Source organism: Ciconia boyciana, chromosome 12 (genome assembly GCF_034638445.1).
Source record: "Ciconia boyciana chromosome 12, ASM3463844v1, whole genome shotgun sequence".
Lineage (NCBI taxonomy): Eukaryota > Metazoa > Chordata > Aves > Ciconiiformes > Ciconiidae > Ciconia > Ciconia boyciana.
Window position 1 is genome coordinate 5,358,040 of NC_132945.1, and position 24,300 is coordinate 5,382,339.

Here is a 24,300-nt window from a genome sequence, read left to right on the forward strand (position 1 = left end):
CGCCTCCGCGGGCACGGGCGCTCTCCCAGCCGGGGCCGGGCCGAGGCGCCGGAGGGGGCTCCCTCATCTCCCCCCGCGCCGCCGCGGCGCTGGTGCAGGCGGGGGAGCCCGGGCGGAGGGAGGCGGGAGCGAGCCGCCGGCGCCCGGCTGCCCGGCCACCCCGAGCCGGGAGCGCTGCGCCCCGCTCCGCGCCCGGGCCCGAGGGCCGGTCGTCCGCCCCGGCGCCGGGCGGGGGAGCGCGGGGAGCCGCCCGCCCGGCAGCCGCGCCGGCCCCTCTGGGCCCGTGCTGCGGGGCGGGGGGCGCCGGCGGGGACTGGGGCCGCCCCCCGCCGAGGCGGCGGAGCGGCCACGCCGCCGCTTTCGGGGGATTCTCCGCGAGGAAGAGGCAGGGCGGCTCCGGGAGGGGGAACCCCCCTCGGCTCGGCTATTCGCATCCCCGGTGTCGCTCCTCCTCCTGGCGGTGATGTCAGCCGCGGGGAGGGCCGGCTGGCAGCGGCAGAGCGGGGCGCGGGCGGCCGCGGCAGAGCCGAGCCGGAGCCGCCGCCGCCGCCGCCGCCGGGACAGCGCGGGCTCCGGGGCGCCGCCGGCAGCGCAGCCCGCGCCCCCAGGGGCGCCGCAGCGGCCGCGCCGGGCCAGCAGCCAGCCCCGCCGGGAGGCGGGCGAGCGCCCAGCGGCGGCGGCTTCCCCGCTGGGGGGACCTGGCGCTCCGCTCCCCGCAGCCGCCCGGCGCGGGGAGGTCTGCCGAGCTGCGCTGCGGCGCGGCACGGAGTTCAGAGTCTCTCCGCGCAACTTAGGTTACGCGGCAGGACCGCCGTGGACCGGTGCGGGCTTGCAGGGCGCGATTGCGTCTCCGTCCTTTGGCGGCTGCGGAGGCAAATAATTCGCTAAACCCAACAGAAATAAAACAAACTCAGGCTTACCTAAAAGTTAGGATACCTTCCCCCCCCCCCCCCCTTTCTTTTACAATTTTGTTCCCTATGTGGAAGTCGCTTACGAATCGTGCTCGGCCCACCGCATGGGAAGAAGCGGCTTGTGTTTTGGATCGAGGATTTGCTGTTGCAAAGCGGTCTAACTTCCATGCAGTGGGGCAGCCTTCGCTACTCTAAACGCCTTGATGATGTGCTGAGGAGCCCATGTAGATTGACGTCTTGTGCAGAGAAGGCACTGAAGGTAAGAAGGGGGCTTGGGGAAAAGAGGGGTTTTTGCATCCTTTTATGTTCTATCTTTTGTCCAGCATCCCCTTTCAGCAGAGCATCAGCAGTTCATCCGGAACAGTATTAGCAGGCTGGAACTGATCAAGTAAAATGAAAGTCTGCTCTTGTGAAAAGTACATGGAGCTCACAAGGGATCGCAAGAGATGTATTTATTCCTAGTCTGATAACATAGCACGTTTATGGTCTGTGCTCACAGCGCGGACAGTGAGCTAACTCACATAGCTCGGGAATGAGGAGATCTACGGTCTCAGTCTCCGGTGGGCAGTTTGCATTGGCTGTTGCATTTTGTTGAATGCGTACCCCCCCGCTACCTCCCTGGAGCATCCCAGCATCCTGCTTGATTTGGTGTTTTTGCAGATATAGTGCCTGGTATTAATGAGAGAGGGAGAGGGATGGAAAAAAAAAAACCATATGGAACATTGTATTGATGTGATCATAATCCTGTAATGGAGATTGCATTAAATGAGGATTGCATCAAAATGCCTAGCTGCTGTGGAGAGACGAGAAAGCAAAAACTATGCTGGATTGTAAATGAAGTTCTTTGATTGAAGGATTTTCTCGAACCGTGAAGGGATGTCTGTAAGCTTAAAGTTGCTGTGTATGTGGAGTACTGGGATGGGATGAAAACCAGATCAAGCTGAAATAGATTTTAATTTTCTCAAGCTCTGGATGCAGTTAGAATGGGTTAGAGGCATTGCAGTGATGTCCAATGAATTCTTGGTTTCAGCTATGGAGCCCACAGAAAGGCAAGGAGAGAGGAGAACACAGAAAGGCAAGGAGAGAATGTTATCGTTTGGGGGAGAGAAGGACGGTTCATTCGTGACTTTTGCCGTAATGGCACAACGCTTACAGCCTGCTGGCCACAAGCAGAGACCTTGTAGGCGATCTGGAAAGCAGACGATTTGTCTCATTTTCCTCTTGCAACCTTGGCGTAGTTGTCTGTAAGAAGTAGCAGTGAGGTGTGTGTCAAGAGGCAAACAGGGACTTCTTTGCCCCTCTCGGACACTGAAAGAAACTAAGCTTGAGAGAGGTGGAGTCGACTCGTCTGATCCTGTCTTTCTGAGCTTGAGTTGATAATACATTTTGAGTAATTGTTGCTGCTTATCTCAATTGGCAAAGGAGGGGAGAAGATGTTCAAGTTTATTGAACCAGAGCAGAGCTGAGGACAGTAGATATTATCAACTCACCCTTGCATTCTTTTTGTGCTAAATTTTATTCTGGCATAGAGAACTGAGCCACAAAGAGCACCTTCTGCAAGCCTTACTGAAAGGAAACCTAAAGAGAACAAAAAGATTAAGCCAAAGATAAATTTCAACTTTTTGCTTGTCAGCAGTGGAAGTAGCATTGATCTGTCCGATTACACAGGTCAAAAGAGGTAAGAAAGGAAAAAAGTTATTTATTTACTAACATTTCCAGACACACAAACAAAGTTGGCATACAAATAAACATCACAGAGTGGGAAAGAACCATTTCTTAGAACCACCTAAGTTATAACTGATGTAAGCAGCAAGGAAATTCCTGTAAGAATACTCAAGAGTATGTATCTGTAACTGCAAAGGAGCTGGTTAAATACAAAATTATGTAGAACAACCCAAAACAAAACATCTGACGTTCTCAGAAGTAATTTGTTTTCCCATTTGAGTTGAGTACAAAATCTGAGGTAATAGCTCCACAGTTCAGTCCCTCTCCTGCTGTATATTTGGCATGAAGTTGAGACGGAAACACTTATTTTGAATAAAATGAAGAAAAGCAGCGTAAGCGTATTGAATTCTTCTTAAGCATTTTATTTTGGCAAAAGATGACTTTTAGTGAATTGCAAGAGATGGGTTTAGAATATTCATGGCTAAACTCCAGGGAGCTTAGTGTTAGCTCAGTAGGCAGAAGGTTCTTCCTCTAAAGAGATATCTGGAAAAGATGTGTTTAAATTTCAAGCCATATTCAGTTGAGACTCTTGGTTTCCACATTGTAAAATCATTTGTTATGCTTCTTAGGGGAATGATGCTTAATCTGGAAAATCAAGCAAGTATTCCTAGCTCACTTTTTTAATAGAAAGAGCAAGCAGTGCGCTTTAATTGTACTTCTGTATGTACAAATGTTCCAGATTGGACTCTATTTTTTATCAAATAACAGCTGAGGAAAAATTTGTCTTTCGAAACCATGGTTATCCATGCAGATCTTGGTCTGTATTTTTGCTACAGAAGAACTCTGCTTCATGGCTGCATTGTTCATCCTTGCAGCATTTCTTTAAATGTGAGCCTTGCTACAGTTAAAGGATAATTTATATTCAGTGTAGTACTGTCTGCTCAGTGGAATTGGCTTTATACATCACAGCCTCTGCAAAAAAGGAGATCAAAGATCTGAACCTGTGGTCCTGTATTGCATTTGTATTCTACATGGGCTTGAGTAATCTTATACTGGAGCCGTTCACACTCCCATAGTTAAGAGTATGTCAGTCTTTCCATTAAAACACCCATTTGCTTAGTAATTTAACAGCTAGTTTTAAAGACAGGCTCTAAGCTTAAGTTAAACACATTCATATAGTAAAAAAAAAGATACCCTAAGCAATGAAGTATAGTAACAATTGGCATCTGCTAATAGAGCACCGTTAGGTTGAATTTATAGAAAGCTTGGTAGAAAATAACACCTGCCTGAAAAATGTTGAGACAAAAAGGAAAAAAAAAGATCCCTTCAGATTTGGAAAGCCTCTTGTGGATCCAGGTGAGTGTTTATACGTGGGTTCTCAAGGAGCCTGTGATGGCTAAGCAGGCAGTAGGGCTGTTCTTAAAGGACAAGAGCACTGGCTCCAAACAGGAATTCGTCAGATCTCAGTTTAATGGTTCAGTGTTAGGTTGCATTACAACTAATGCCTTTGGCATTATTCCAGTTAGTTCTTTTGAGGGTTAAGTTACAGGAACAACAAAACAAAACCCCAAACCTCGTACCTTAACCAGTGAAGTTATCCTTTCTATAAGCTAAAAAGAACTATACATTCCTGCATAATGTTGGTTGACTGACACAGGTGTTAAAAGCATTTGGGGGACGCTGCTGCTAAAGCACTCACCAGGTAGTCCACCCGAGAACAGCCGTTGGGGTCATCACGCTTTCCGTCGGGGGACAGCCAGTGGGACTAATGGTCAGTGTACACTTAAACAGAACCCCTTCTTCTCAAGCATCCTCCAGTCTTTCACAATTGCCTCTCTCAGTTAGATAGCTATCTTCTAACAGTGAAGAAGTTGCTTCATCTGTGCACACAAAGTATGTGAATGCTTATAATAACTTTGTGCGTATCTCAGGTTAGAAGTTAAAAGACTAGCATTAAAAATACATGTGGATTCACCGTTACAGTTGCACGTGCTATACAGTACCTATGTTCAAGCAGTAGGTTCAAGACACAGCTTGCTGTATTCCAGGTATTTGGGATTGGATGAAATAAATGAGTATTGTTTGAATGAAAGTTTTGTCATTTAAATAAAAACTCGTAAGGGAGATTAATAGTCTTCTGTCCCCACTACCTCTTTCTGCAATGAGATCACTGAGAGGAAATTTGTAACAGCTGTCTGTCTTCAGTGCAGTGAAGTAGTGGTGACCGTATCTTCCTTGGGTCTCCTGAAAATTCATGCTCCTTGCAAATATACAGGCAAGTAATATGAAGCAGGAAATTTAGGGTGGAAATGGGAATTTGATTATCCCTTAAGGTCTGTGGGGAGACTCCCATTCTCATTATCCAATGGTAAAGAAAGGAAAATAGCTTTAAAACAGTCTTTTTCAATTACGGTCTCTGAATTAGTAGAGTGACTTGCCAGGAAGCATAAAAGCTTCTATAGCTTTTGCACATTTAAAAGCTCCACTGAAAGAGGAGTTTAAACTGTCCTTAAATTTGTCTTTAAGGTGTTATACTGTGAATAAGAGTGGGATTAGTGGAAAATACATTTTGAGTCTTAATAATAGGATTTACCACCTCTGGCACAAGTGAATTTTATATATATATATATATAAATATATGTATTTTTTTAATTTTCAAAAAACTTTTTTGAAAAAAATTCCTGTTTCCAAATAAGGAAAATGAATATTTTCACCATCATGCAGTAAGATTTCATATTTGAATGAAAAAACCCCACCAAACCCACCACACTTGCATGGGAGGTTTCATGAAGGTCCAGGGAAAGAAACTGTAAAAATCAGACTACAGATAAAAAAGATTGTGGAATTAAGTCTGTAGATACAATCAAATCACGGTAGTTTTGACAGTAAATAAGGAAATGTAAAGGGTTTTCTGTAACTGTGTCATAATTAAGCATTCTTTTTATCTGAAGTCTTTTGTCATTGCCTTTAATAAATATCCTGTTGAAGATTACTTTATTTCAGATACGCTTAGAAAATAAATGTTTTCCCATAGCTTACGTAAGATTTAGCCTTCTTGATCCAACATGGCCCGAGCCAAAGCTTCCTGCAGTCTGTGAAATAATTCCTATCGGGGCAGGCCCTTCAAACTGCTTCTTGCATTCCATAACGTACATACTTTAACTTCTGCCATTTGTTTAGGAGTTCAGTATGTTAATGTGGTAGAGAAGGCATTGCTGTAGAGGAGTTTTGCTCGCAAGGATGGCAGAACTTAGCTTGTTTAACAGCAAGTGCTTTACTAACTTTTCAGGGAAGTTCTTTTTAAATGCCTGTTGTTTTCCTTCATTTCTGTTGCGATAGACTCTACAAGAATTGTATCATTTCAAGGGAACCTACATAACCAGATCAGCAGAGAGCCAAATATGTTCTCAGAGAGACAGATGAACGTTGAAATTGTTGGAGACTTCCAAATTCAATAGCGAAATTATAAACAGAGGTGGCCCACTGTATTTAAAACCCATCACTGTGGGGTTTAATATGGCAGTTCACTGTGCTAAGAAACTTTGCCTGCTTCGTTCTCCTGCCAGGGGAACATCTTGCATTGTGTACTACTTTGATTTGATATGGTTGTTTTGGGGATGATTTTCTTCCTCCAAGCTGGTCTAGAAATAAGATGTCACTGGTGATGTAGGCTGTTTGTGTATCAGTGTTTATCTGTTACATCCTTAAGGACACAGTTTTATTATTTTTGCAAGAATTTCATTAGTAATTATGTGCGCTTTATGCTGTCTACTGAAGCAGCAGGAAATACAAGCTAAAGGGGAAAAAAAACCAAACAAACAAGTAAAAGTTTGGAATGCTTTAGGCACAGCATATTTCATTTAACCAGCCACTTACGCCATCATTGTTACTACTCTGTCCTGTCTTGTTAAATAAATAAATGTGTATGTACGGAAACCTATGATCTACTGGATCTACGATCACATACGTGGGCACACTAAAGCCACATACAGTCTTGATTCCAGCCTTAGTCCCTGGCACATAAGATGCATACGTGCCCACCAAAAGAAAAGTGAAAAATATTTGGGGGATGACAGAGCTGCAGGTTCCTTTAAAATGTAGTGTAGGGAACAGCTATAAAAAAGTCAGCTGCCTGCCTTTAGCCTCTAACTCAGATTTCATTAGAAGGTCACATTTTTTGATAGTCCCGAGAAAGGAAGTTTTGTGACTTTGAGGCGGAACTGGGTTTTATCTCTGCTAATGGAAGTCATAGTTTAAATTCATGTTCAGTCATTTATGCAGATTTTGCGATTGCTTTTGTAATTATAAAAATATGTATCTTCCTATCTTTTGACAAACAAGTATGAAAGCGTGTGTCCCGACAGGCACACGGTTACCTGGATTATTGGTTTCACTTAGTAGTCTTCCTCCTGAAATGGAGTGTAGCTTCAACAGGAAGCATTATGTCAAGGTGCAGGTTGGAGTCACAAGTTGGAAAGAGATTTTCTTAGGACTTGTATGATGCTGATGATGAAAGACCTAGACCTGTCAATGTTAAAGAGCCAAAGGGTATGCCACAGCATTCCCTAAAGAAAAGTGCAGAGGAACTCTAGTTTTGAAACTTCATTAAATGGTGACTTAATAGGAACTGTAATGTGCATATATAACTCTGGACTCAAATAATTTGGGACCTGACTGTAGTAGTTTGTTCAGATTATAGTTGCTGCCAGTAATTTATAAATATATGCAAGATATAGGGCACGAAACTAAAGCTATCATTAAATGGAGTAATGCTTTACTTTGTCAGTCATTTCATTGAGCCTTGGAAAACGTATGTGGCAATGTGTTGTAAATTAAGATCTAGAATGCAGGGCAACACAGTAATAATTTTGGGGATGAAACATGGGAATGAAATGCATAAAATTAATTTTCTGTTCATCTCCCTGCCGTGTCTGCACGTGAGGCTTCACCAGAATGAATGGATTCCAGCTAAGGGTTTCATAATAGTTTCCTGTAATCGGGACTCTACTACAGGACATCAGTTAAGTGCTTGTCAGACAAGTGTATGTTCGTGTCTAATTATCAGAGAATTCTTTTTAAAATTCATGTTCAGGAGATCTGTAATTTTATGAGTTATTAAAGAAAACTGGATATAAGGTAAATCAAGGGGTTTGTTGTCCTAGTTAGTTTGTTATAGTTTTCTAAGATAATTGAGAATGGCCTTTTCCTCTGGCCAAATAGCAGCTGAAGTAGCAGGTATTATGACTTTATCTTCTGTGATTCCACCATAAACTTGAGGAAAAAAATCACATATGTGTACTTGTGTAATTGTTTATGGCATTAGTTAAATCTGAGGAATGAAAGTTATAGAAGGGACCTTAGGTACTGGAAAATAAGTGTATTTTAATTGTGTATAATCAATCTGGAATAACGATGAGTACAAAATAGAACTACTGTAACATTTTTGGTATTCACATATTCTTCCCCCACCCTCTCGTTTTTCATATATAAGCTCTTTAAAAAAACAGTACATCTAGGAGAACACCATAAAGTATGCTTTCTTACCAAAAAATGTCTTTAAAATACCTCTTCAAAAGGCTACAGAATTGTGGGCCACCAGTTATATTTATTTATTTATTGACAATATATTCAGTCAAGTATCAGTTAGTTTATATCTTTCAGAGTTTAGCTTTATCTACATATACAAAGAAAACTATTTTCAAGAACTGCTCTGAAAGTACCCTAAAGCATAATACAAAGTATGTTTGAGATGAGTTCACAGAACATTAACTCAAGGTGTTTCAAGCTACAAAGACATTGGGCACATTGGGGAAAAAAAGTTGACCACTTTACAAAAAGTGAACGTGAGTCAGAAAGCAAAGACATTAATAGTCTGTGTCAAAGAAATGTATCACTGGTGTGTGTGGTCAGAAACTGCTGTTTTCTTAGCTGAGGAATAAGGTTAGGATGTGTCGGACATCGATAGCCTTCTGATGAGAAATGAACCAGTAATGTCTTCTGGCTGTAGTACTGTGTCGGTATTGAGCCATGAGCGTCACCGAACAGTCTGAAGCTTGTGTGCTAAAGGAAGGGGCATTCTTAGTGACTAAATACCAATGACTCTCTGAAGAGTTTGGGTGTTGCCTGTGTCACTTTTGAATGTTTCAATGAATGAAATGAAACTTTAATTAAAGTCCCTGAAAATGAAGAAAATTGAATTTACATGGTGCCCACTCCTTCTCACTTTTTAAATTCGACTGAATTGTTTATTAGAGTGTAATATTCTAGAGTGGAAGGATATTTTCTAATAGAAATAGAAGCGTCATTTTAACATGCAGGGGAAAGCTTGTTAACCTCCTTTTTACAACAATGAGGAAACAAGTATAAAATAATAAAGAAATCATGTTCCTCTTCAATGATACCGAAACTGAGTTTCTTTAGGTTCTTTGGAAACACTGTGTCTTTGAATTAACTTTGATAATTGAAGTTGAAAAGCAGTAAACTATCAATTTTTATCATGCAACTGAGGCAGGACTAATATTTCCAAAAGGACTTCCATAGTTTGGGTGTACAAGTCCCATTTTCAAAGTGAGTGGGACTCTGGAAGAGCCTAAAGCTTGTCTGCTTTCAGAAATCTCTTAAGTGTTTTTGCAAATGGTACCATTTTTGTTAAAGACTGCTTACAGTAACAGTTTGTACCTCATCCATGTTTTCTTACATTTCTTTGAATATTAGGGACATTAAAACTAGTCACATCCAATATTCAATATATGGTGGAACTCAAGGATGATTATCAAAACCCTAAAAGCAAACTATTAACTTAAGCTAAAAACTTGCAGTCTTTACCAGAGTTGCACAAAATAAACTTTTTAAAGGAATGATTGTGTCCTTTTTATCAATTTTATTTTATTCAAGCAGTTTTTACTTAACTAGAGAAGAGGAGAAGCAGGAGAATTAGAAAAAGCTGTCAGAGAAGTAAATCTATTATAGTAAGGCTGTACAGTATCATGACATGGGTTGAGTTGGGGCCTATTACTTCTTCTTTAACATTCTGTATTTTGTGGCCCATCAAACAGATATGGTTAAGCATCAACCAGCCGGTACAATTAACTAACTGTTACTGAGTTGAACCTTCAGCACTGGAAAAAGACCCAGTTATATTTTAAGACAATCACACTAAGCATGAATCCCAGTCAGAAAAAGAGAATCTTTTTTACTTTCTGTTCATCTAAACTTTAAAATCCAGTCAAACTGAGACAATAAACAGAAGTTAAAACACTGGAGGAAGAGTTTAGTAAAAGGAAAAGAACTGACTGAAATTTGCCTGAATTTATGATAAAAATGGTTTATTTTTATTCATTATAGAATGGTGAATTAAACCTGAAATCCATTGTACTATCCATTAAGCTGGAGAAAAAGGTAAATATGCTGGTACATTTGTTGTGATAGGACAGTCTTTTTTTGTGATTGTATTGCATTACACAGCTCAAATTCAGTAAGAAGTTTCTAACAATATGAACGGAATTTGGCTCCGTGTTTGAGATTCTCTTTGGAATCACTGTGTAGGGTATTTTTAAATTACCAAAAAATCTTAATTAACAAAATATTATTGCTATTTGGGACTGCTTAGCTTTATATACTGTGTTATGCAATTTGTTCGGTAGCTGCTTTCTTTTGATTTTTTTTTAATCTTGCTAACTTAAGGCAGGTTTTAGATTTTGTTTGTTGTTTAACATCAGTAGGAAAATATTACAACCCAGAATATTTTCCTGTTAAGTCTGATGAAAGCTTAATCTGGCTTCATATAAGTGCCATTTGTTATGAGTCCCCTTAATGTCAACGTTTGTATTTTCATTGTACTGCGCTTATGGAAAATGAGTATTTAAAAAATAATGTCTGAATCAAAAACAGTTAAACACCAGTCTGCAAAAAATGTGTACAGTCTCAGTTCCTTATGTGTAATTCATTTTGGCAGGTACGGTACTTTTAGGTTTTATTGTATTATAAATGCTAAAAAAGCTTGAAAGAAATCATTGGAAAAAGGTTTAGAGTAAGTGATTTAGATGAGGCTGGCAGGTGGTATAGTATGGCTATTGCAAGATTAACTAAATTCGGAAAATTCAGTCACTTCAGAGTATTGGATCTATGTCTTGATTTAGTCATTGCTGAAGCAAAAGTCATCACTGCTGATCTGCTGAACTGCGAGATAGTGGTTGATGGAGATATTAATCAACCAACAGAAACGATTTTCTGAAAAATCTGGGATGCTTCAGTGATTGAAGTGATAACCTGGTTAGGGCATCTCTTCAACTGCTGTATATGTGGTTATACGTATATAGAATAAATATGTAACACTGTAACATTACAAATATCTCTGATGGGGAAGACAAAGTGTAGGGAACCTCTAAGGGACAGTGAAGTTGAAATGATGAAATTTCAAAATACTCTTGGAAACAGCTTCAGTAAGTTACTGTTGTAGTAAAATACCTGTTGATGAGCCTCACAAAAGTTAGATATGCTCGGATATTTCTTAGTCTGATCGCTGAGGGAATTATAATTTTTAATAGACTATTTTGTGATCCATATGAACAGATTAAGGATGCCATCCATCATTTTGTGAACCACACTTACGGCAGATTTTCCTCCTTTTCTTTTCTTTTAATACATACAGCTTTGACTGATGTAGTTCTTACAACCTCAGCTGTAACTGTTTTGGAGGGAGAAACATGTCAAATCCTTTGTGGGTTGGCAACAGCTAATTTCTTTCTCAGGTTTTGGAGATCCTACTCAGTTTTATGAAGGATCCTATAAATGGGAGCCCTAGTTATAGTTACATATTTCTGTCAATACGAAGAGTTGCCTGATGTCCTTGACATCAGTGTGATTTCAGGCTGGGTCATGCATGGTAATTTGCACTAGATTCTTTGCCATTTTCTATTTTTCCAAACCTAAACTGTGTATTCATCTGAGTTTCCTAGTGATAAAAAGTGTGAATATATGAAGCTGCAAGCACTTAAGATAATCTTGGTAGTAAATCAAAAGAAATACTTGAAGTGTTTTCTCCTTTTTGCATACTACAAAAATGTTCACTTAATATTCAGAAGAATCCTTGGAAATTTTTAAAGCTTGACCTAAGGCCTTAAGCAACCTAACGTAACTCAGAAACTTTAAACAGGTTTGGCTAGACAGCATCTCCAGACATGTCTTCCAATCTGAATTTCTCTGTGGTTCTATGAAAAAGATGTTGACTCCTCTATATAGGTCATACCCTTTCGCTTTGTCTTGATGTGATTTTTTGCTCAAATTCAGGAGCTTACTATGTCCTTGCTGTTCTGGTTGTTCAAGGAGTAGTGAAGCAGTGAGGAACAGGACAGGAAGAGGAACCTGCTAGTGAAGAGGAGAGAGCTGTTATTTTTGTTCTTGGATTTGGATCTCAACATTGTTTGCTGTTCCTGTCTCAGTGTTTGCTATTTGGTGTAATTTTTGGAGGCCTCCTTGAACTGAGGTTATATAGACAGGCTGCCACTTCAACAAGTCATATATTCACTGTCTTTGCACAGTGCTGTTCTGAATACAGTTTAAAGTACTGCTTTTGATCTATGAAACGCTTTTTAGTTTCCTTTATCTTTCTGAGGAAGACCTGCTGTACATTTTTGTTCTTCTGTAGAAACCGACTGGAAAGCAGAAGCCTCAGCTGAGGCTGAGGGCAAGAAAACCTGAGCCTGATTCTTTTCCCTTAGTCCTGCAAGACCTGCTCGTTGACATTCAGAGCTCTAAGACAAACTTGTTAATTCAGTTTTTCCTGCGGGTTTTCTGGAGTGGACACATTAGGTGGAGAGTAATTTTGTTTGTATTTGTGAAGAGTGTTCTGCTGATGCTTCATGTTGGTAGTTTAGTGCTCTTTACTACAGGAGTGTCTGGAGACTGATTGACAGGTTCCCTACAAAAATGCAAGAAAAGCAGTTTCTAGAGAGGGACACAACAATGTATGGACTGTGTGGATAAGAGAATAAGATACGGTTGAGAATAGACAATATTTTTATGGACAGAAATGTAAGTACTTTCATAAGATAAGACCACTGTAAATGAAACCAAGGTTCTTAAAAATTCTCTAAAAAGGATCTTTACTGTTAGAGAAGCTCTAATTTGTTCTTTGTTTCATCATGGAATTATTTGTCAAAGCAGGCAGTCAAACAAAAATTGTGCACTGCAAAGTAGTGATGAAGGTGCCTGAGTCTGAACTAGCATTTCATGACTTCTTGTTGTTGTTAAAGCTAGATTAGACTATTTCTTCGTTTCAGGTACTTTCACTTATTTTCCATGCTGTCTGTATAACACGATGTCATTGGTATGTTTTTAAAATGTCTAAAAGGATCATAATACTGCATATGCTGAATTTAACTGAAATTTAGGTTAAAATCACTTCCATGGGTTTGTGTTGGTTTATTTGGGCCAATTTTAACAGCTCAGCAGAATCCTGAATGTATTCAGTATTTTCCATCCTTGGCTCTTGCTGTACCATTTCACTATCCATTCTGTTTCTGCTGTCTGAACAAGAACACTTTCTTTCCCTCGAAAAAGACTTAGGTGTTACTAAAATGTTTCAATAAATCTCCGCTGTTTGCAGTTTATTTGTAGTTGCTTGGTCATTAAACATAGTTGTTCCACAATGATGGACTGTTTCCTTCAGATTACATCGAGGAAAGCCTCTTATCCTAATTATTTGTTTATCTTAATGAATGCGTGTAAAAGGCTGTATTGCATTTGTACCACTAGACACTCTCAGTCTGATATTTTCAGAACCCTGCAGATGTGGATTTTAAATAAGTGAAAAGAGCAGATGGTATACAGGGAAATCTTTGGTAGGCCAAGAAGCTAAATCAAAGTTTCCCTGAGTTCCAGGAGGTACCCTACGTAGGGACTGTTTTTCTTTCCATCACTAGGAAATTTATATAATAAACTGCTGATCTACAGGATGTTGTAGAATTTCCTAAATATGCAGAATATCCATAGAAAAAAGTGTATGCCATAGAAAGAGAGCTGTAACATTCACTTCATTCTTGTTAGCATGTATTTTAGACATGGGGCTTAGGCTTGCTTTGAGATGATCAACCCTGATGGTGCTGAATATAAAAATGCCAATATAATTAGTCATCTCCAGCAGAAAATAATTTTTGCCTTTTTTTTTTCACTGTGTGGAGGAGGGGATGAACTGGTTTTCAGTTACTCTTTATCATTTAGGTTTTCTATTTTTGCCATCGACTGGGAACATTTACCAATGACTTTTTTTCCATCTTGTATTCAGGAATGGGCTATTTTATGAGACAAATCATAATAAAAGAAATGCCCTGATGAACCAGTGTGAACTGGTGATAATTCAGCAAAAGCTATTCCTTGACTGATGATCAGGAATAGGACACGGAACAATACATGGTCAGCTTTGGTTATAAAGTGAGCTACTTACACTATTCTAATGCTAATCCAGGCTGTCTCTATTAAGATATTACAAGTGTTCATTGTAGAAACTTCATATTACATGTTCTGAATAAGGCACATATCTATGAACAGATTCTGTTTGGTTTTGCATTGGTGCAACTACAATAAAATAGTTTTATGCAAATATAAGACAGTATCCACAAACTCAGAACCCAAATAGGTGTTCTGATCCTTCCCTTATTTTAATCACCATAAAAAATTCTCAAAAGGTAGTTCATTGCAATCATAGCTAGGCAAGATAGTGTAATTTAAATGTATAGTTACCATCATAGATAATACGTACGGGCTGTATAACCATAGGGAAATCACAGATTTTCAATTTCCCTTGGAATGTGTTCATTATTAGAAGGTATTACCAGAGTATTGTTTGTTGTAAGAGAAGAAAATCCTGTTCAAGTTTTTAATGAATGTCTTGAGAGATTCCTCAGAGTTACAGGTTAAAAAAGCTGTAAACATTCTATTGGGAGTAGTCATTAAAGAGAAGATGAATATGAGTTGTCTGTTCTGCTTCTTCTGAAGCAGAAATCCTGAAGATGATTTACAAACCAAAAAGCTGTTTCTCTTTAAATGGTCTGTACTGCTGCATTATGTAATGAAATGCAAAGTACAATTAAAAGTAAGTCTGTTTGCAAGATGAGATGCGTTTCACTATTTTGTTTGGAGAATTTTATAGGTAAGAGAGCATTGATCTGAATTTGAAGGGAAGAAGCCCAAGACTCATATTTCCTTTATTCTAGATTAGAAAAAGCATTAGAGTGGAAGAAAAAATCCTTACTGCATAGTTAATCAACTTGGAGGGCCTTATGTTGAAAATCTGATTTTCTAAATTAAATAAAAATGAATTAATGAAAGGTCTGTAGATTGAATAAATAAATTCCAAAAAAACAGCTCAATCGTCTGGTGAGTTACTTTTTTTGGTAAATCAAAAAGTGACAGCACAGGACTGCTAAAAGGCTTGCCTTTCCATGAAGCACTTCATACCCTTGATTACTCACTCAAGCTTGACTGAACCAGCAGCATGCTAGTAAAAACTCATAATTTGTCATGAAACAGTTTGTTTAATCCTTGTTTTTTTCTTCTGAAGTATTACAGATGCAGTGAAGGGAACAGTTTCAAATATACTGCTAACAGATAAAATGCAGATAAATATTTCTAAACTAATTCATCAAAAAATCTTGCTTCAAACTTTTAAATTGGTCATCTAAGATTACTCTGAACATTTTCTTGTAGATAATATCTCCTGCTTCTTCAGAAAGCTCTAGATCTGCCATGAAGAAGACAGTTTGTTTGTAGTTCGGGTGAATTTTGGCATCAGTTTTGTTTTGTTGGTGTAACTCTTCAATGAAGCACAAATGTACTGAAAACTTGGATAACAACAAAACGTGAACTGTGTCCTAACCGCATCTGTTGAACATAACAACAGTAGTTTCGCATTCATTCAGCTTTCCAAGAGGTCACACCCTTTGCCAATAATACGCATAACAAACTGCTGTATTCACAGTGCCTTATCATTATGAATAGTATGTATTTCAGCTGACGCTGCCATTCACGACATGATTTTACCAGTTCAGTACATGACTGTGGATCTGGTCTTACTGTCATACATTCAGGACTCCAAAATAAAATCACTGTGATACCAAGAGGATTGATACTTCTGCTGACTGTTCTTACTATTTTTTAAAGATTACCTGCCACTAGGTATTTTTCCAAGATGTGTGTGCTTTTTTTTTTTTTTTTTTTTTTAATTAAAAGCGTATGTGTGTGTTTCTTATGTATATGCATGGACATGCTGTGGTCATAAAAGTCATAACTTATGTCCGTGATCTGAGCTAAACATTGGGCTTACAGGTTTTGACCAAGCTTCTTCATTAAGCATTCCCACTAAAATTCATCTCTGACCTGAAATACCCATGTGCAGAATCCTCTTGAGCAGCCTTCAGTCACGGCATTTGTAACAGTGTGACTAACCATGAAGGTAGATCAGGACAAGAATAAGGACATCAAGTCTGCTCTAGCTTAAGACTGAAATATCACAAAACGTAAAGAAATGTACTCGTTTGTGTAGAATCATTTTTGTCCTGTAGCCTGTTGGTGGAAGATTAACGGAAGGGTCTTGTGACATCTTTTCTAGTGGCATTGTGTTTGGGTGTGTCTAAAAAAGCAGTGTTGCAACTCGTTAGATCTTATGTTCTTTACATTTGGACTGCCATTTCTCTAGATGACTGGAAAGCATTTTGCCAGTTTTCATGTATGCACTCTCCACTACTACCTTTCTGTGCCTGTTTGTCTCCTGCTGACTCCTACTTTTCCACAGATATGGGCCCTAAAAGGAACATTTCTTGTTATGAAAGCAATAGGTTCCAAAAGATGACTTGAAATCCTGTGACTATTTCCTTCACAAAGGCTTGCAAGATTTTAGGAAAAATGCCAGCTAGTGCACAGACAGTTTGGCTCTCAGAGCCCAGTGTTAACAAGTTGTAAATAGCTGCATGCTGCCATTATCTCAAAATCCTGCTGCTTTCAGGACATGATGAGGACTCTGATAAGAATGTTGTTCATTGCTAGTTTGTATTTTTTCCTTCTCTTGCACAGCACTTACTGAAGAGTAAGATTTAAAAGTTGGATGGCTTGTGATGGGATCTTGATGTAATTATTTCATCTTACTGACCAGCATGTTACGGATAGAACTCTAACAGATCACTGAGATGAGGGGAAAAAAACCAAACCCAAACCTGTCACTGTTTTTTTTGAAGAACTATTTATAGGAAGGAATCTGTAATTTTGGATTTTTTTTTTTCTACAAAAATAAATTCAGTGTTAAGAGAGCTGAATATATTTACAGTAAGTAAACATTCATATATGTATAAGACTTTTTTACAGCTATATAAATGTGCACATCTTGATTGATGTCTGTTGAGCTATGCTGACTTATAAAAACCGTGGATTGTATCTATCATATGTCACTCAAAGTTACAGTATCTTTGTTTTTCAGACATATATAAAAATTCAGCTTAGTGTATTTAATGAAACAAAATATTTTCAATGTTTAAGAGCTGCTTGCTTTGCTTTTGAGAATGTCTAATGTATTAACCTTTGCATGTATTGCTCAGTGAAGTGGCAAACTTTGGAAAAAGATTGGTAAATGAATACTTATTAGTATATTTTTGTCATGAAACAGTAAGTATGAATTTGACACTTATCCAGGAAGAGTTGGTATACTGAAATTTGGAATTCTACATGATCATTTCTTTCCAAAAGAAAGCACCAACACTAAGAAACATTAGACTCTGATATACTGGGAAAGAACTGAAGCTTGATGTCATTCTCCTATTAGTGTTTTCTGACTGAAAATGCAGAAAAACATCGTACACATTCTGATGTATCAGAATAAGAAAAAGAAAATAAACTGGGCAAACCTCACTGCATTAACTTTCGGTGTCGGGAGCTGATGAACATTCATTAATGAGTTTTTGTTCATTTTATTTTGGGTGGAGAGGAGGGATGGAGCAGAGTACATTGGGTTACCTAGGAGCAGTGTGTTATGCCACTGTCTAAGATATGTCAGACCCTGCCTTAAGCCTGGCAAATTTACAACGGAGCTGAAAAGAACCAACTACGTAGGAAAGAATTAGAGCAGAGTCCTAGAGGAAAATTTCATAGACATGAAGACATGGTTGTAGAAGGACATGGTTGGAACACCAAAGTACTGAGATGAGTATGCTGCAATACCAAGGCAAAGTGCCAGGATGAAGGGAAAGTGTTCAAAGAAACTATGGCATTGGAGCCTCGCAATAAAGAGAAGCTTTGAGGCAAGACACTGAAGTACTGAGAAAAATATCAAAAAGCCTGAGCCGTTTTGCCAAGCTAGCAGAGAACAAGAACCAAGGCGAAACATTAAATTCTCATGGAGAAGCACCCAAGTGCTGAAGGAAAATGCTAAAATGTTCAGATAAAATGGATGGTTCTAATGCAGAGTGCTTAACAGGCAAAAGCAAAAGTGCAGAGTTGAATAGCTTCAAACTGAATGGCTGAACAGAGAAACCATGGAAGTCGTCAAATTAGTTCTTTTCTTTGAAACTATGTTTTTGGGGAAGCTGATGTTATGATTCAGTCTGGTTTTGACTGATCGTTTGCTTATGGCAACATCAAAGGATTTATTAGTGTTGTGGGACAAATGGGATACTTTTACCAAAGCATAAGATAGCAGTAGTTATTCTAACACAGAAGACTACTGGATTTTTACTAGAGAGAAAAGTTATGTGAGGGGTGCACTACTTTTATACACAGTATTTGCTGTGTATAAAATTCAAAGGGGCAAATTATTTTGGTAAGAATTCTCCTTGGGAGCCTTAAAGTTTACAAAAATCCTACCCAATGACACCAACATGCCTTAAGATGAAAGGCTTGTTTAGTAGCTATGTGACATGTTTGCAATTTTATAGAATATGAATCCTACTGTTAAAGATCTTCAGAAAAGGTTACCCAAACTTACACCCATTCAATTTCATTTCTGTAAAGGGAGTGCATGGTAATTCAATAAAATAGACTTGTTTTTAATACAGCAGAAGTCTACAGTTTCTTCAATATTCAGCTTACTGAATATTCAGGTATTTTTCATTGGTATGTCTTTATTTTAAAAGTAGCAAGGGGACCGTGAGTTAAATGGTGTCCTGTGACTGGTGTGGAAATTTGCTGAAGGGAAATGAGATGCAAGACACTGCCCTTCCAGCTTATTTTCAGGCAAAATGTGATGAAACTGTAGAAAAGGAGAGGTGGGTATAAAACTCAGAGACTCAACTCAACCCTGAGTAAACTTGTCTCACTCTAATAATGGTTGAAGAACCAGAGTGATGACAATTTGTGTGTGAAATTGTATCTATGTAAAATAATGCACGTTTGTCATGCTTCAGTGCACCTAGAAAGAGAATACTGTATATACTATACACATTGTTGTCCACGGAGTTGGTAAAATGCCATTTAACTCTGTGCATTTATTTTCATTAGAAATTGCTCTGTTCCCAGTTGTATAAACTATCACTTTATGTAGGGACTGACTTGGACTGCCAGTGATACTTTTTTGATAGTCGCAGAGCTTTTCTATAAAGATAAGGTTTTTAGTATGATGTTAAGAGACAGTTTATTCTTTTCTTTTTCTTAAGGGTTTTTACCGTTCTGATTAGTGTGTCAACTATCAGTGTGACATAAATATTACCTCGCCTGATAAAACCGGTGTTGTTTCACTTTTCTTCATCTGTTTGTTCAGATAGCAAATGACATACACTTCCAGAGTATACAGTATCTTGTGTTCTGTGCAGATTCTGACAGATTGATTGCAACAGAACATAGGTGCATGCATTTTGCTCACAGATTCAATATGAAATATGGAAAATATATTTTGATTACCCTCTTCCATAATGTCCTCTTCATGGAATACAAGGAGAGATGCTTAGTGCAAGGTTTTAAAATGTTCAGAGGTTAAATCACACAGATCCGTATGTAAGGATCCCTCAGCTTGGAAAAGAATGATCTTGGAGCAGCCAAAATTTTCCGTTTACCCTTCAAGTGTTTGTAACGTTGGTCTGTAGCACTGAGCACATTGTAACTCCATAGGCACTGGAAATTTGTGGGAGAATTACTGGAGATTCAGAACAAAATTTGTACATGATCCAAGTCTGTCTTGGGCAAATACAGCATGCTGGAAAGTTGGGAAGAGTGTACATTACGTAACCAGGCTCAGCTTCACAACCGATTTAGAAAAAATGACATTTTGCTTCCCAGAATGAGATCTGAGTAAAGAAATTTTGTCTTGATCAAATGCAGCAGCTGTTGCAGTTTATATTCAAGTGTGATGCAAATCAAGCCCCCATTTCTGCTCTGTTCCATTCTGCCCAAAGAGGGAACCATTGGTTTTGGGTTTTTTTTTTCCTTCAGAGAACTGGCCTGTGGTTTGACTCCAGTAATTACAAATGATTTAAAAAAAATTATACAAGTTCTGGCATATTGTAATGACACATATAAACAATTTAAAAATACTTAAGTGATGAATCTGTGTTGTAACAGCCAGCTGCAGAGTACTTATAACTGGAGTATGTTAAACCACTTAAATATTCCAAACATTATGTACAACAGATCTTGTACTAATTCATTATGAAAACAGCAATTTCATTTAATCATTTATTAGCTATTTATAAGGTGTCTGCATATTAAGTATGCATACAGATTGTTGTTCAACCTGGCGACCAGTATAATGATTGCATAAGTGTCACCCATGTGTAATCACTAACAATTTTTTTGGTGATCATTGTTCTCAACTACTAGTTACCAGCATGACTGTATGGTTCTGAAACATGTATGTGTAATAGAGTAAATGAGTCTTTGAACCCCTAAGGGGGGGAAAAAAGCCAACAAATTGCTCAAAACAATACTCAAATTTTCTTGCAAGTCATTTATTACTCATTTCTGTTCACTCCTGGAATGTATATTTACCACTGTCTTAATAAAGACAGCGGAGCAGGTTGCCCAGAAACACTGTAAAATCTCTGTCCTTTCAAGATCCAACTGGCCAGAGCCTGAAGCAATCTGGTCTGAATTCAGCACTGACACATATCTGCGCAGGGAGATTGGACTACAGCCCTTTCAAGGACCCTTCCAACTTGAACGATTCAGTGACTTCCCATGAAGTCACAGTGGGGAACTAAGCAGAATGCTATTAGTTATGTGTTATGTTTGCAAGGTTGTTAAACTTATTTTTACTGTAGAATACAATCTTGGACTGTGATTAAAAAGGAAACAAATCCAGAGGAAGCAAATCGTGCAATACTCTGTCATTCTACAGTGGTGTATCTTAATCACTGGTATTTTTACTACACTGCTGCAGTGCTTTGTTTTTTTATATGAATGACACATGAGTTTCAGATTCCCTGTTGTGATAATGAGCTTCTTTGCTGGGTCTTACTGTACTGTAGGTGTAGGGTACTGCAGGATGCCACTCTTATTAGCAGTATACTGTTTGGTACATATCTTGCATACGTATCTGAATCATCTTACTTATATGATGATTAAAGCTTTGAGAACCTTAATCAAGAATTTCTCACCAAAGTTAAAAATAGCCAAGGATTTAGGCTACCAAATCCTAGATCAGGACTCTGATCTATGTCCCATAAATATTTAATATTTTGGAAATAATAGTGTATATCTTTCACAAATTGCAAAGATCTTAGCTTGAGCTCTAAATAGCTTTACAGCATAATGTAAAATGCTAATACTAACAATAAATGTAAAAATGTGCAAAATCAAACATACAGCCATCTTGCTAAAATTCAGCTGATCGGGTTCTCTTCCATGCCTGGTCACATGCTTCTCTGCCTGCTGCTTAAACCAGGATGCGCACTAAATTATGTGTAGATTGAATATGACTGTTGAAATTCTTAGAGACTGTTAAAATTCTTACTAACGGGATTATTTATCACAGCTAGTCTTACTCCTAAAATGAGTATGTGAAGACTGGAAGAGACCTTGTAGGTCTTAACAGTCTTGAACCTTGCTACTGCAAACACCTCACTATACACTCCTTTTCATATATGTACTTACAGATGATTTAAATTTTATAAAGAGTGTGGGAAAGGGTTAAGATTTTGTTGCAAATAATAATTTTCTCACCCACCTCAGAACTTCCGTTGTTTATTTTCCCCTTCCCAAGTAGATAAATATAAAAATTCCTCTTGCCAGCAAAGAATTGATAAACTACTGAAGATTTCAAAACTCCACCAGATTCCCGTAGTGATACACCGCTTTGTTCTCCCAACTTTAAACTCTTAGATGCAAATATTTAGTGCTGAGGTATTTCAGGTTAGCTACACTATGCAGTTCTTGTGAGGTGAACAGACTCTCATAGTGAAAATGTGAATTATTCACAGAGAGATTTGGTATTGTTTGTGATGCTATATGCAAGTGCACCTGCGTTAGCTTCAGTCTTTTTAATATCTGTATTGTTGCCATTTTAGTTAAAACTGAGTCTACATTTTCTTGTAAATGTCTGTATTCATGGATTCCAATTGTCTTTGATCTATAGATACATGCCTACACATGTATGAGAGATTTATTTTTAAAACCAATTTTATTTTCAATTGTGAGAGTGAAATTTCCCTCTCTAGGCACTTCAAACTGAAAAAAAGAAATTTAAAAGAAAGACAACAACAAAAGTCAGCAATTGATAAAATTAAATGGGAGATAAGGAAAACTGTGAAAAGCCAGAATCTTAAGTCACACATCAGTACCTGTGGGCATTCAACAACATGGCACGACATGGCATTCAATCAAAATGAATATTGTTTAAGCAACAGTGATTGAGCATAAGGTAATTCAGGGATTAATGACAGACTGAAAGAAACTGCTAGCTTGCAGTAATCAAGAGAACTCATCTGGCTATTAATTGCCAGGAATACCTGCAATGAAGTCTTCATTGCTATTATAACTTGAAACTGATGGAGAAAATGGTTTAGATTTTTTTTGCATAACATTCATTTGCTGTTTAACCATTTTTTCAGTGTTTTTTCCTATCACTTAAATATGTTTCCAAAAATAGAAATGAGGAAGGAAATTATCCAAAATTATCTACAAGGGCTTGTATGAAGTACTGCTTTTGCTGCTGCCTAGAAGAAACATGCCAGTTACAGGCATCAGTAACTGCACTACCAAAACCAGCATAAAACCAACAAGAATTCAGCAATGCTAATACCAAAAAGACAAAGGATAGCAAATAAAAAAATAAAGGTTCATAAAAATACTTGTGTATCAACTTGCCTGGCACCTCAAAAAGAGCTTTTCTGGAGAAGTAACATCATTTTACATACATTTTGGTACTCTGCAAACAAAGTTTGATATGAACACACATAGTCTGCTTGTCCTTCCATTTACGCTCTTTTTATACCAGTGCACTTACACTGACTTAAATGAAACTACATCCTGATGAAATATGAAATTAAACTGTCTTTAATGTTAATTTGTGTAACATTAAACTTCAGGTAATGGGCTTCTGGAAGTTAGAATGAACTGTTCCGTGAATGTGTGACTGCAGTGAATTGTAACACTTTGTCATGAAAATTATGTAAGGAAAAACCCAGAATACTGAGTACTCAGCACTGAGTACTGAGATCCTAGAAGTGGAGTATGTGACAGAGCATTTCTAAGTAGTAGAATTGGCAACCAGTGTGCAATCCAGTTTCAGTAAGCAAGGAAGACAATAAGCCAAGTTATGATCTTGTATTCTTTACAAAGCAAATCAAAGAGAAGAGAAATCACATTTGTTAGTTTAACAGACCTTGGAAAGCTCTTACTTCCGTAGCGCTGCCTGATTCTGTGTTACCATGTGAATATCCTTTTATATGCCACTAACAAAGTAATCTCTCTAAATTCCTTTTCAATTTATGCTTAACCATGCTGATTTGCATGCACATAGAAAAGGAAATGAGAAACTTTTAAACCAAAAATCTATATTCTTAGCATTTGATAGTCATGCACATTTTTATGCATGGAATTCCCATTAAGATTACTGGAAGATTTACCTACAAATCTTCCACCCTGGAAGAGTGATTAAATTCCCAAAGTTTTATGAGAAATAAGAAAACCATATCTTGCTTTTCAGTTGGCAGTTAATGCTAACGAGTGGCATGTGCAACTACAGTCTTGTATGTTTAAATTGACCGAAAGGTTTGTATGAAGCTGGTTTGAAAGCCAGAGTTGGATAAGAATCCATGAGTTATTCATGTCTCAGAGGAAACACTTTTTGGTTTGACTTCTGCTTCATCTGCTGAATATTTTTTACATTTTATTCTTCTGCAGAAAAAACACCTTTAATAAGAATGTGAATACATGTGAATGTATGTAAAGTAGATTAATTGAATGAGTATCAACTAAAATTAGTATCACGTTTCCTAAATAAAATGTAACCATTTAGATAACAAGACTTTTGTTTTTTAAGGCTACTCTTCAATTTAAGGAGTTACACCTTCTGTCAGAACTATCAGTTAATCTGAATATGGTCTCAGTTGCATAAGTGTGATGTAGCAAAAATTCCCATTCCTATTTAAAATACATTGCAACTTCAACCCACCCAACTGCAAAATGTCCCAGAACCTTGCTTCATTTTCTGTTTCTAGGGTAGCAGCACAGAATAATTTATTTCAAGTTTCATCACTGCTCTCTAACTTGTGGCAAACATTTGGTGCCTCATTTTGCCAGATACATTATA

General features: G+C 38.2%; 1 protein-coding gene across 4 annotated transcripts in view; it reads left to right on the top strand.

The window, feature by feature from the left end:
* The first annotated feature begins 564 nt into the window (after positions 1 to 564).
* PCDH11X (protocadherin 11 X-linked) overlaps positions 565 to 24,300 on the top strand; it is a 516,609-nt gene continuing 492,873 nt past the window's right edge. For all 4 annotated transcript variants that reach the window (XM_072877252.1, XM_072877254.1, XM_072877255.1 and 1 more), the window contains exon 1: positions 565 to 1,170. The gene's annotated coding sequence lies outside the window, so the exon portion shown is untranslated. The remainder of the gene's footprint in view (positions 1,171 to 24,300) is intronic.